The sequence below is a fragment of the Myotis nattereri genome (assembly GCF_964212035.1).
Source record: "Myotis nattereri genome assembly, chromosome: 6".
Lineage (NCBI taxonomy): Eukaryota > Metazoa > Chordata > Mammalia > Chiroptera > Vespertilionidae > Myotis > Myotis nattereri.
The window spans coordinates 59268559-59282284 of record NC_138081.1 but is presented as its reverse complement, the minus strand read 5'-3'; the positions used below and the strand labels follow the sequence as shown (position 1 = coordinate 59282284).

Sequence of the window (13726 nt, the reverse complement as noted above, 5' to 3'; positions counted from 1 at the left end):
GAGTAAATATTAAAAAACAAAAATTTAATTAAAATTGTGATAGGCTAGATTGAATATACTTCTCTGACCCTTCACTGGAATAATACCTATTCATCATTTTACCTCCACTTCAATCTATTTTTCTTATTGTTACACACTGAGTACACTGCTTTTACCATTTAATACTGTACTGCAATTGACTATAATAAGCCCAGGAAAGTGTTGTCTCTCCCACATGGATTCTATGCTCTATGTTGGCAGGGGTTGTATAGATTTAGCCCATCATTTTAATCCTGGCATTCTTTGGTGTTTAATACACATTTTTTAAATGAATCAATAAGTAGTTGATGTGTTTTTGAACCTGGCTAAACCATCTGTAGAATAGCTTTCTATGAAATAAATGAATTTGTATATAACATTTTCTTAAAAATTATCTTTTAAAAAAGAGAATGTGCTAGGTATTTAATCGTTTCACTATTATAAATACAAAACATTTGCATATAATGTGATTTCAAGAATTTTATTTAAAATATATGTACTTACTGTTATAAAATTGCCTAACTGATGAACACTATCTATTACAAACACTCTTAGACTTCATACTTACTACTAAAATATATAACAATATTTTTCTCAAGTACTTGACATATTGTTGTTAATCCACTATTGTAACTATTCAATATAAAGGATAATGGTTACTACTATACACTATACACTCCTTTTTTTTAAAAAATTGCCAATTAAGCTGTTGAGTCCACAGAATTGAGTAATAAGTAAGAACACTACTATAACATATTACTCAGAACTTTATTTCAATTCCATTTACATCATGTTAGTTTTCCTCTCTAATATTAATATGCAAGTTACTTTAAATTCTCAAAAAATGATTTAGTAATCAAGAATATTTACCATATAAAAGGAAAATTATTTTATTACTTATTCTCATCACTATAATTTCTCAACATTTAAAAAATACTATAGAAAACAAATTTTTTGTCTCTCATTATCAGTATTTTCTAAAATAATGTAAGTATAAAATACATTATAGTTTACCACAAAAACATTCACTTTATGGTTTATAACAATTATAGTCTATTTACAATATGACTTATGATTGAAGTAAATACATTATCTAAAAAGTAAACACCAATGTAACTTTTTCTTCCTAGAAGAATAATTGGGGTAAAATGACTATTTAAAATCATAGAGCAAACATCCTATACAAACACCAGATCAAAACCTAAAGCATAATACTTATTTAGATTACTATAATATAACATCAACATGTTAAATAAAATATTAAATGTTGAAGTTCAATATTGAAATTAATGTTTATTTTAATCTTTGTTGAGAGTATTACAGATGTCTCCCTTTTTCCCCCCCATTACCCCCTTCCACCCTGTTCCCACCCCACCCCAGGCCTTCACATCCCTATTGTCTGTGTCCATAGGTAATGCATATATGCATATAAGATCTTTGATTAATCTCTTTCCCCCACACCCCTTACACTGTCCTCTAAAGAAATGTTTACTATGTATTAAAACCCTTCACTCTAATTACTTTTTTTGAATTAGTCAACAGACAATTCAAATTCTGCATAAGCACAATCAGGATAAATTGTGTAATTCAAATGAACATTCTACTGTAATTTTACCTATAACTGGAAATACTGTACCTTTAAATATACACAGGTACAGACAATTTTTTAAAAATGATCTACTTTAAAGATATTTACATGGGATTTTATACAATTGAAAAATCATAGGTACTGGAGTGTTAAGGCAGGAAACTTCACATTTGGTGAAATATTTTGAACATTTTCTTGAGAGAATGAAAAATTTATATTGCTTAAGAAAAATATTTCAAAACTATATTTTTATAATTATGAATTAAATTATATTATACAATTTATTTTTCATTATTTATTATTTATTTTTATTTATAACATATAAACAGTTAACCTTAAATTAGAGGCTAATATCTCTAATATTGCTAAATTACAGAGATTAATTTAACTTTCTCAACCACTTTCAAATTGAAATTTTATTGGTTTCACATAAGATACTGGCAGATCTAGAATACTCTTCAAGTAAGTGTAGTAGAAAATAATTTATTCTAGAAAATAAACTTCAATAAATATTAATTAAGTCAATTGGCATATTGTCTAGATTGTTTAAAGGCACTGAGTATGGCACAATAGTTAATTAGTAAGAACAATTCTTTAACTTAAATGTGAAAGTTGTAACACAGATGAGCTATAGCACAGTTGGTTCAATTAAGGCAAATAGTTTGTATTTCCCACAGTATTAAACAGTTTCATAAAATAAAGCTCACAGCTGAATCATTGATAAGGTCACTTTAAATTAAATAACAAAATATTGGTTTTAAATTAAAGAGCCAAAATAATGGCAAAATTCCTGCTTAAAAAGCTAATCACATATTTTGAAGGCCCACCATAACTTTAAAGATAGAAACTTTAACGTAATTTCTTGGTATGGTGGGGGGGAAAAAAAGATTCCAATTAAACTTGAACACCTCCATGTAATAAAGATCAAGAGATGTTTTAAAGACTGCTCATCTTTATGTCACTGCCTGTAATCTAATGGTGTAATAAATATAATATTAAATAAAAACAATAGGACATTAATTAGCAGAGTTTATACCAAGAGGTTAATGCAAAAAAAAATAGAGCATAATTTACAGGTTTTCTAAAATTTTTAATCTATGAAAAGTCTGTTTTTAACTTATACAGTATAGAATATGTTAGTTGAAATGTTTTTGTAGAGTTTGAAAAAATGTAAAAGAAATGTTTGAAAATATAAAAGCACTTGGCTCTTGCATTTCCACTATCTGTAAGAGAAATACTAAAAGTATCTAGAAAATTTAAAACATGTTTTTCCACCATTACAACTGGTCATACAACACTATGTCCTTTTTTCTATATAATTAAGCTTTTGTTCAGCCATGACAAAACTGGAAACTGATTACTTGAAAATGAGCTGCATGCTCTTTGTCCTGGTTGGTCACCTTTGACCCTTAATTTGATGATCCTGCATATCAACCCATCCTATTTTTAGAAAAATAATGTCAAAGTTCTATTTCTAAAATAGCACTTTTTACTGAGATATTAAATGTATTATAGAATTCTTTTGCAGGTAATTTCTATAATGGTTTCATAGCAGTGTTCAATTCAGTAATATTGTAAGTAGTGACAGCCTGGTGTTTGTCCTGCTTCAAACAATAGAAAATTTCCCCAAAGTACTAAGTCAAGACAACTATAATGTCAAAAAATTGCAAATATCAAATTCATACTCAACCTTACCATGTGTATCAACTAATATTTTGCTTTTTGTAAGAACTCATTAGTTGCTTAAGTTGGTTTCCAAATCTTGTCTTCCTCTGCAAGTAGCAGCTTTCAAAGAGAAAATCTCTAGCATCGACCTCATTGATTAAACTGACAGTCTTCAAAATCAATGTTATACAGTAAGGGATATTTCTCTATCACAATTTCTAATTGAATTCAATTCAGTTAGGTAAAAAGAATACATTAAAAAGTATATATGAAATATATGTGTATATTTCTTACAGTGATGATGTTACTTGAACCTCTACAATTTCTGTATGGTTTTCAGTCAGATTTAGCAGTGACCAATATGGCTGTCTTGGTTCAGCACTATGGTCAGCGACATCATAGAGTCACTGTCAGATAAAGCCAAGTCTGTATATTGTGGTCAAGTTTCTCAAATCAATGTGATTCTGTATTTCATATATTCCTAGATTTGTTCATATAAATAAATCTTAATTTTTAATGTAAAAAATTGTCACTGTTTTGCTTGGCAAGCTAGAAATTCTTCTTTACCTTGTGGTTCATTGAAAACAATACGTATTTGTAAAGAAAATGTCACTTTAGAAGGCAAGAAAATCAGATACAGGTTCTAAAGCATTTAAATATAAAAACTTTGGGCACTTATGGGCTATACTATTTTAAAAGAAAATAAGATTCTTCTAAAAATTACCAAATAAAAAATTCTTTAACTGACCAAAAATTTCTAATGTTCCTTTTATACTCAACAGTTTTAATTACTTCTAAACGGATTCATCTTTGAATGTCCACTTTCTTTTTTTAATCTACTCAACTCTAGATTAAATGTTTAAAGATCATTTACAGTCCCCAAATTTGGAAGTTATAAATAACATTTCAATTATTTTAAAGAGACATCAGTGCTATACCTGACAGCTGTTATGCATGTTTTATTTAATAACTTATTTTCCCCCTTAATCATGCTTTGTTAATTATGATAGCAGTATTTCAAATACAAAAAATAAATGATATGATCAGATACCAAACATTATCAAATATCAGACAGGTAAGATCTGTTTAATCTTCTTTTCTTCAGAATAAATGGGTAAAAAAACACAAACCCTTAAATCCACTAAATTTACTAAAATTCTGGTGGTTTTTTTAAGAATTTACATGTGCAACATACTTTAAAATAAGTCATTCTGGACTAACTTTAAGCATTCCCATATTAAAATTCAATCTCCTTCACTTACAAAGAAGTACAGTTGACAGTACCTTCCCCATAACCCAGAATTACTTAAGTGCTGATTAATTTCACAATAAATTTTTCATTGTTTCTGAAAGAAGTTTGGCATAGACATATTATAAGATACTACAATTTGACAAGGATTAATGAGAATTGATCTTTGAATCATTTGGTTCCAGATCTATTAAAAATACCTATAAATAGTTCTAATAATTAATATATATTACAAATTTATTCAGATCCTTAAATTCTTGACATTTGATTATCAAGCAATGATTAGTTGATCCTATTTGTAAAATGGCAAAGTCAAATGAAGCAATTTTTTCTTTGTAGTATCTTCACCTCACCTCCAAGTACTAGAAAGAGGCCTGTGTCAGTTTAATTTCTAAAGCTCTTTAGGAAATTTAGACATGCTGGATTGTTCTTTTTCATACATTCCGAGATAAAGAATTTGGGAAGCAAGAATTGTCCCCCAAATGGACGAGAGTCTAATAATTAATCTAAATGAAATACTGATTATTACAATTCTGTTAATTTATGACTACTCTACCAAATCTGCGCAAAACCAAAGCCAAAGAAACCCCCAACATGGCATAAATCTTATAACAATCAAATTTGCATTTTCAAAATTACAGTAACTGGCATAAATTCCAAAAATCCGATTTTAAAGTTTTCCCAAAATCTTTTATAAAATCCAATTGTGAGGTTTTATAAATTATTCTTGAACTTAAACATCTGATTTACGAACAGATGCATTTTTAAAAAGCGTTTTTGCACTACCACCTAGCTAACTATAAATGGGCACAAAAATGACACGAGAATTTTTTCATCAGGGCGAAGACGCTTTCAATCCTACTTTGCCAGCAATGTTGTAAATTTTCTAGTACTAGCATGTGTAATTGTAAGTTGCACAGTATTTGTGACCAAGAAATAAAAATAAACACGAGCACAATTTATTTTCCCCTTGAATTAACAATTGGATAAAAACCCTCACTGGATAATTTAGTTTTGTGAACAGTAACAATACCTAGTAACCTGAAGAAAAAAAAACAACAACAAAAAAACACCTATGGATGAAAACAAATTCAGAGAAAGAACAGAAAGGAACTAAAGGAAACACAGGAGCCTAAGATTTGTCTGTTACATGAAACAATTCAAAATGGCGGACTTACTATTACTTACATTTAAGCAATTTCCGCAATGAGGACATTAAATACATACTGCAAGGTATTACTTGAGAGCACTTAATATTTACCAACGTGCAATTAAAAAAAAAAGTTTTTGGAGTACAAATCCTCGTCATGCACCCGCATCCACTGTTGCAGTCAGTAGTTAATGCTCTTGCAAAGGCATCGCTGCTTCTTTGGTGGCTTCCTTTTTCAAAAGCAACCTAAATCCAAGTACGTTTTCCTTCGTTCTCCGCAAATCCTTAATTTTAATTCATGAATGTGCATCACCGACTCCACAGCAAAAAGGATCCCCGACGCCTGCCGGCTACAAAGCAGCTCGGCTCGCGGAATGCGGGCAGGACAGGTGCGGACGCCCCCTGGCGACGCGGGCCCGCGGGTGCGAGCAGCGCGCACGGGCCGCGCGACCCCGCCGCCGGGACCCCGGGCCGCCTCACCATCGCCCCGCTCGCCGGCTGCGCTGCCCGGCCCGGCCCTCTCGCTCGCAGCCCGCCGGCCGCCGCGCAGACCGTGCCTCGCCCGCACCAGGCGCTGACTCAGCGGCGCGGAGCGGGGTGAGAAAGGTGTGAACCCGGAAGTACATCGACCGCCCGCATCTCGGCGACAACTCGCGGGCAATAAATCAAGGCCGGCGAAGGGCGGACCGGGTCCAGCGTTCGCACGGCCACCAGCCGCGAGACCTGTCCCCTCCGCACCTGGCCCTCGCCGCCCGCTCCGGGGCGCGCCCCTTCCTTTCTGCCTGCTCCTCGGCACCGAGCACCCCTCGACGTTGCTCACGTGCCAGGCCGGGCCGCGAGCCGCGTCGCTCCGGCGCGCACACCCGGCCGCCCTCGCGCTCGCACGGCCGCTGGGCGCGCTGCTTACCTCCAGGGCCTCATGGTCGCCCGCTAGCCCGGGTGTGAGCGGGGAACGGGGTGTGAGGACGCGTGTGGCGCTCAGTCCGGGGGGACGGGACGGAGGAAGGGGCCTGCAGTGTGACCCTTCCAGAGGGAGCGCGGCCGCCGGAGTCCGGAGTGCGCGCGGCGGAGCCGGGAGGGTCAGCACATTGTGAGCCGCGAGGGGACGCGGCGCGGAGGGCGGGCGGCGTTCGGCTGCCGCACGCGGAACCCGCGGTCGCCGCCGCTCCACCGCCGCAGCCCGACGGGTGGCGGGGCGTGGGGAGGAAGGGGCCGGGCCGGCTGGGGGCCGCGGGGAGCGGCGGCGACACCCGGCAGCTCGACTCGCGCCCTGCGTCAGGCGGCGACACGCGCACACCTGCCCGCCGCCGCTGCCGGCTGCGTCATTGGCTGCCCGCGCCGAGCGCGCGAGATTGAACTTTCCATTCATTCTGAGGCCGGGCGGGCGGGCGCGCGCGCGCGCGGCGGTGGCCGAGCTCTCCCCGCGGGCTCTCGGGGACGCGCGCTGCCGGGCTCCGACTCGGAGGCGCGTGCTCGCGCGGGACGTGGGCGCGCACGGCCGCCGCCGCCGCCGCCGCCCGCTGATCTCGCGGAGGCCGCTAGTGTGGGAGCCTGTCCTCCGGCCGTGCCGCGCGCTGCGCGCTCCTGGAGGAACCCGGGCCGGCGGTCCCTGGGTGCGCCTTGCGGGAAGCGGGAGCGACACTGTGAGAAGGTACCGGGTCATGTTCTCCTTGACTAATAAACGCTCTGGGGGTACCAAGAGGTAGTAAATTCCGAGCATCGTAGGTAGTATCAGAAGTTTGGAGAACCTACTATCAGGTGTGTTCTACATTGTACTTTCCTAAACAATAAACTACTCAACCTCAAACGGCAGACATTCTCTCTCGAACTGCCACAAGACCTGTGGACAAAAAATACTGTGATATGGGTATACCTAACCCCGTTATTTTGGTATAGCTTCCTTAAATGTCACTGCCTTCTCTCCTGAGTACTTGCTACCTACTGATTTCGCAGTTCATTCTTGTCCCTCAAAGTTTCTCTTTATACCCGCATATATTTCTCAATATATGCAGACATTGATCACAAGAAATGAACCAGTAGTCCTGGCCAACTACTGTGGACCAAACATAGAGTTGTAATCTATGATCTGGTCTGTTCAAACATGGACTGTTTATTGGAACTGATTAAAGGAATTAAATATTTCAGGAAATGAAAACCCAGGCATATTCAATATATATGTATGTATGTATATTTCTCTAATATGTATGTATATGCTATATATATGGCATAAGTTACAAGTGGAAACCTTTGAATATGACTAATATAAGGCCAGTTAGCCTGATAATTGATGATTAAAAGGCAAATTTCTAAATCATTGCTGAATAATGATGACCATATTCTTCCTTTGAATGCCTGGATTAGGTCAGGAAAGCAGGTCATCTGTTAGAGATAACCATGGTCTAGAAAAAACATAGGAGTGAGATGAGTACAGCCAAACTGATCAGAAGCAAAATCCCTTTGTGACCCCATAAGAACTTGCGAGATTGGCTACCTTTGATGGATTCCCTAGGTGGCGGTCCAACTTTCTATTGAGCCTGTGTACAATGTGACTGACTTTAAGATTCAAAGTTTTTCCTTAAATTCCTCATTGAGTAGTACAGAAAATTCTTTTACATACAATTCTTAGTTATAACCATTGTATCAATTGCAATTGATTTGTTTACAGTGCTACATACTTTACATTATGATTCCACCTATAATTTAGTGGGAAAGGATGCAGACATTGATCACAAGAAATGAAAAACAGCAATTCATTATATATCACCATCTGAAATATGATATGCTTTAACTTAAAAGCATTGTGGTAATTTTTTATTTATGAGTGGAGCTTATAAGTGATGCACTCACAGAATGAACTTTGTGGGTTTTTTTCCAATAACTATGTCTTTCAGGTGTTTTATAAAACTTTTGATATATTAATGTAATACTGTTTAAAGTCCTGAGAAGAATTATAAACAGAAAATAAAAATCAAAACAGATTAAAACATAACCTAGAGTTGGTAACCCAAATAATCAAGAGGTCATTTTTTTTCCTTTTTTATTTCAAACTAATAATCCTCATGGCACCATGCTGCTGTCACAAAAATGAAAAATGGGGCATTATAAAAATGGGACTTATTATTTTATATCAGGTGCTGGGCAAGGGAGATAATGAACTCTGATAGACTAAGCACTTAGTAAAGAATATATTAGCATAATTAGAAGTAGGTGAAAAGCTACAAGAGAAAGTTAAAGGCATATGAATTTATCATTTGTATATGGCTCTCAGTAATTTTTCTAAAAATGTATCTTTCTACCTGGGACCATGTTGGTAGCTTGCTTTACTCTTAAAACTATATCTAACAATTACTCCCTAAAAGAGCAGGGTCTATCTTATTCTTCTCAGGGTCTCCAGTGCCTACAACAATGCTGGGTACACAGTGGGTGGGAAAGAAATTTAGCTTTTTAATTAGTACATGCACCCTGATTACATTTTCAAGCAAATAATTAACAAAATATTTGGAAAATATATAATGCAGTGTATTATATCTCACTTTCACCCCATATTTTTATGACCAAAGTACATGAAAGTAAATCCCAGACATCACAGCATTTTACTTATGAGTTACAAATATTGAGTGTTATAATATTGAAAAACTAGGTCTTTATATATTACATTTATTCTCCTGCTCTAAAACCATTTTTAAAACACAGTTTAAGAATAAGGAAGTAATAGTGTTTGTTTTCGAAAGCTCATCCTAATGACCATCTTGATCATCTTTAAAGACCCTATTTCCAAAGAAGGTCACATCCTCAGGTACTGGGGGTTAGGACATCAATATCCTTGGGAGATTCAACTCATAGCCTATCAGTTAAAATTAGATGATTTTGCTTCTTTGCAGAAAAATGAACTGACTGAAGAGAACTGACTAGATCCACAGAGGTAGTCCCCTACCCCCATTTATTATAGTTAAAAAAACCAACAACCCTCCAGTCACAAATGCTTGTTTTTGACTACTGTGTGCTTATTGAAATTGAAAGTATAAAGCAAGCCCTAGCATCCAAATTAAGGTATCTATTGAACTCTCCCTCACATATAGAAGAGAAAATTGAAAAGTGGACAGAAAGTTTTTCATTAAAATTATGACAAACCTGTGTTGCCTATCAAACTTAAAAATCCTGAAGTCTGAGAGCATGTTCTGTTGGAAGGTTGTGGGTACACTGCTACTTTCATATACTGCTTTAGGATACAAAAGTGGCACAAAGTTTAGGGCAATTTGGTGAAATATTAAAATTGTAAATAGTCCATCCGACATGGCTTGGGCGTCAGCCTATGAACCAGGAGGTCATGGTTAAATTCCCAGTCAGGGCATATGTAGGCTTGATCCCCAAGGGGGAGGGGACATGCAGGAGGCAGCCAATCAGTGATTCTCTCTCATCACTGATGTTTCTATTTCTCCTTCTCTGAAATCAATAAAAATAATATATTTAAAAAGTTATAAATATACTCTATGGCCCAGTAATCCCACTATTGGGATAATATGCTACAGATATAAGTACACACATAGCTAATTATGTGTGTTCCTGAACTGAACTTTTAAAAACATTTTTTAAATTTTCCTTTCACCATATATATGACCCCCTAACCCTTTACTGCTCCCCCACTTCCCTTCCCTTTGGTAACCACTGTACTGTTTTCTGTGTCTATGAGTTGTTGTTCATTTGTTTTTCTTGTTAGTTCATTTGTTGCTTTCAGTTTTATATCCCACATATAAGTGAAACCATGTGGTTCTAATTTTTTATTTTTCAATTATAATTGACATACAACATTATATTAGCTTCAGGTGTACAACCCAATGATTAGACATTTATATAACTAACAACGTGACCACACTGATTAAACTAGTGCCCATTTGACACCATACCTAGTTACCACAATATGATTGACTAAGTTCCCTATGTTACACTTTACGTCCCCATGACCATTTTGTAACTACCAATTTGTACTTCTTAATCCCATTACCCCTCTTACCCATACCTTTCAACCCTCTCCCATCTAGCAACTATAAAAATGTTCTCTGTAGAAGTCTGTTTCTATTCTGCTTGTTCATTTATTTTGTTTTCAAATTCCACATATAAATCATATGGCATTTGTCTTTTTCTGTCTGACTTATTTCACTTAGCACAATCCTTTCTAGGTCCATTCATGTCGTTGTAGATGGCAAGATACTCTTTTGATGGCTGAGTCATATTCCATGTACTAGTATATATGCACCACTTCTTTATCCATTCATCTATTGATGTACACTTAGGTTGTTTCCATAGTTTGGCTGTTGTTAATAATGCTACGTCAGGCATTTTTCATGGCCACTTTCTTGACCTTCCATTTTCATCCAGACCAACTCACTGTGTCTCTGATGAGAACTAATCTGGTAAATAAAATCTTTGTGCCCATGTAATTACACGTTAGTATTTCTTTATGTGGCTTCTTACACTTTTTCCTGTCTTTGCTTTCTAACCAGGATTATTGGGGAAGAATTTCCAGGACAGGCAGATTGTTCTGAGTCACAGGGTTGGGGAAAGGGAGTGGTATTTAGGAAGCATAGATGGATAACACTTTCCTAATCGTTAAATCATGCCCATCTTCCTCACCTAAAATTATTACTGATTCACCGGCAACCAAATAAAAAGGTTAAAGTTGGCATACAAATAAAATAAATTCAGAAATTTCTATATTTGACAGTTTTTCTTTTTTAAAAAAAATATATTTTATTGATTTTTTACAGAGAGGAAGGGAGAGGGATAGTTAGAAACATCGATGAGAGAGAAACATCGATCAGCTGCCTCCTGAACATTCCCTACTGGGGATGTGCCCGCAACCCAGGTACATGCCCTTGACCGGAATCGAACCTGGGACCTTTCAGTCCGCAGGCCGACGCTCTATCCACCGAGCCAAAGCGGTCAGGCGACAGTTTTTCTTTCAATAATGTTACTTAGACCTTTTTCTAAATATTAAAAGTGTAATATGCTAATTAGACCGGACAGCCAAATGACCTTCCAGATGACCTCTTGGACAAAGCCGGGGCTGCGAGGGCCAAGGCAAGCTGCCGTGGCTGTGAGGGCCGAGCCCCTTGCATGAATTTCGTGCATCAGGCCTCTAGTAAATTATAAGAGGTACTGACGAATTATAGTTCAAGGTTCTATTGTCTGATCATTGAACAAGGTTCATTGTTTTATGTAGAAAAGAAATGCCTGAAGTCATCTGCTTTTAGTATTGTCAGAAACATATGTGAGACAGTGTATTTTAAGCAATTAAAAATGTTTTAAACTAGAAAACCCCCTGAGGGTTGTAGGTGGTGATAAGCATGAAGATGTCTCTGCTAACTTTTAGAGCCTATTTTTATTTTTTTTAAATATATTTTATTGATTTTTTACAGAGAGGGAGGGAGAGGGATAGAGAGTTAGAAACATCGATGAGAGAAACATCGATTCAGCTGCCTCCTGCACACTCCCCACTGGGGATGTGCCCACAGCCAAGGTACATGCCCTTGACCAGAATCGAACCTGGGACCTTTCAGTCCACAGGCCGACGCTCTATCCACTAAGCAAAACCGGTTAGGGCTAGAGCCTATTTTTAGATACTAGATTCTATTCCAACAAAAATTCACAAAGGGCCCTAGCCAGTTTGGCTCAGTGGATAGAGCATCAACCTACAAACTGAAAGGTCTCAGGTTCAATTCTGGTCAAGGGCACATGCCTGAGTTGCAGGTTCAATCCCCAGTGGGGGTCATGCAGGAGGCAGCCAATCAATGATTCTCTCTCATCCCTATGTTTCTATCTCTCTCTTCCCTCTCCCTTCCTCTTTGAAATCCATAAAAATGTATTTTAAAAAAAATTCACAAAGGGTTCAGTCACTGTCCATGAAACTAGATCTATTGAAAAAAGAAAGACATTGGCCCTTGGGGGACGTCCTGTGCACTGAAGGGTCACTGGTTTGATTCCTGGTCTGGGCACATGCTTTCAAAAAAACAATTTAAAAAATCATTTTAAAAAGAAGGAAAAGGGAGGATGCCTTATAAGTTTGTAGATTAACAAATTAGCTTTCCTTGTTATTTAGCTTTAAAATAGATAATATTAAACACTTGATTAACAAAAATCACTATAGTCCTAGCTTACTTGGTTAGAGTGTCATCCCAATACTCCAAGGTTGCGGATTCGATCCCAGTCAGGGCACCTACCAGAATCAAACAATGAATGCATAAATAAGTGGAATACAAATCGATGTTTCTCTCTCTCTAAAAAAAAATAACTTTTTTAAAAATTTAAAGAGTTGATTGGTGAAGAATTCCCAATGGATGATTTCTCCACAATCATTTCCTCTATTAGTCTTACCTTAGTAACTGAAATTATTTTGCTTTCAGCCATACAGATCAGCTCATGGAAAGATAGTGTTAAAATACAAATGGTACTTGATTTTTAAGATAGGTATGAACAATTTAGTTCAAATTATGGGACAGAATTTAAATATTGTGATACCGTCTTAATTTCTATGACACCAGGCCCTAGTGCCAATCCTCTGTGATTCCAAATTGGGGGTTTTAGAAAAACAGAGCCAGGGACATCACAGCTGCTTCCTGGTATATTGTCAACATCATAATAAAGCATGTATGAGATTTTCCCAAAGCTAGAAGGCTATTGTGACTGCTTCTTTTGCAGCCATGTAGCTGAGAGTTCTATTGGACGTGTGTAACAGTCTAGTGGCAATGGTGGTGATATATTGGTGGCAGTAGCAGCCACCATGAAACAGGATCAATCACCTTCAGATAAAGCTCCTAAAATGGTATACAGAGAAGAGTAAGACTACCCTGCCCTCACAGATTGTATAATTTAGTAGATAAATGAGACGGGAACAACTTATTGCAATAATAGACATTAGTTACAACAGCGGACATTTATCAAGTGCTTACTCTGTTCCAGGCACTGTGTTACAAAGTTGATCCCTACCACAGAATCATGATGTAGGTACTAATATAATTCTTAATTTATAAGTGGATAAACTCAGACTTGGGTGAGAGGT

The 13726-nt window shown here is 37.3% G+C and overlaps 1 protein-coding gene across 2 annotated transcripts in view; it reads right to left on the bottom strand.

Annotated features, from left to right (window-relative positions):
* LIN28B (lin-28 homolog B) overlaps window positions 1–6941 on the bottom strand; it is a gene marked incomplete at its 3' end in the record, with an annotated part of 96031 nt that extends 89090 nt beyond the window's left edge. Inside the window, exon 1 of one of the 2 annotated variants that reach the window (XR_013996184.1) lies at window positions 5709–5789. Of the gene's footprint in view, window positions 1–5708; window positions 5790–6577 lie in introns of those variants that run through there. The other variant, XM_081094714.1, reaches the window with a different exon arrangement.
* Between the last annotated feature and the right edge of the window lie 6785 nt (window positions 6942–13726).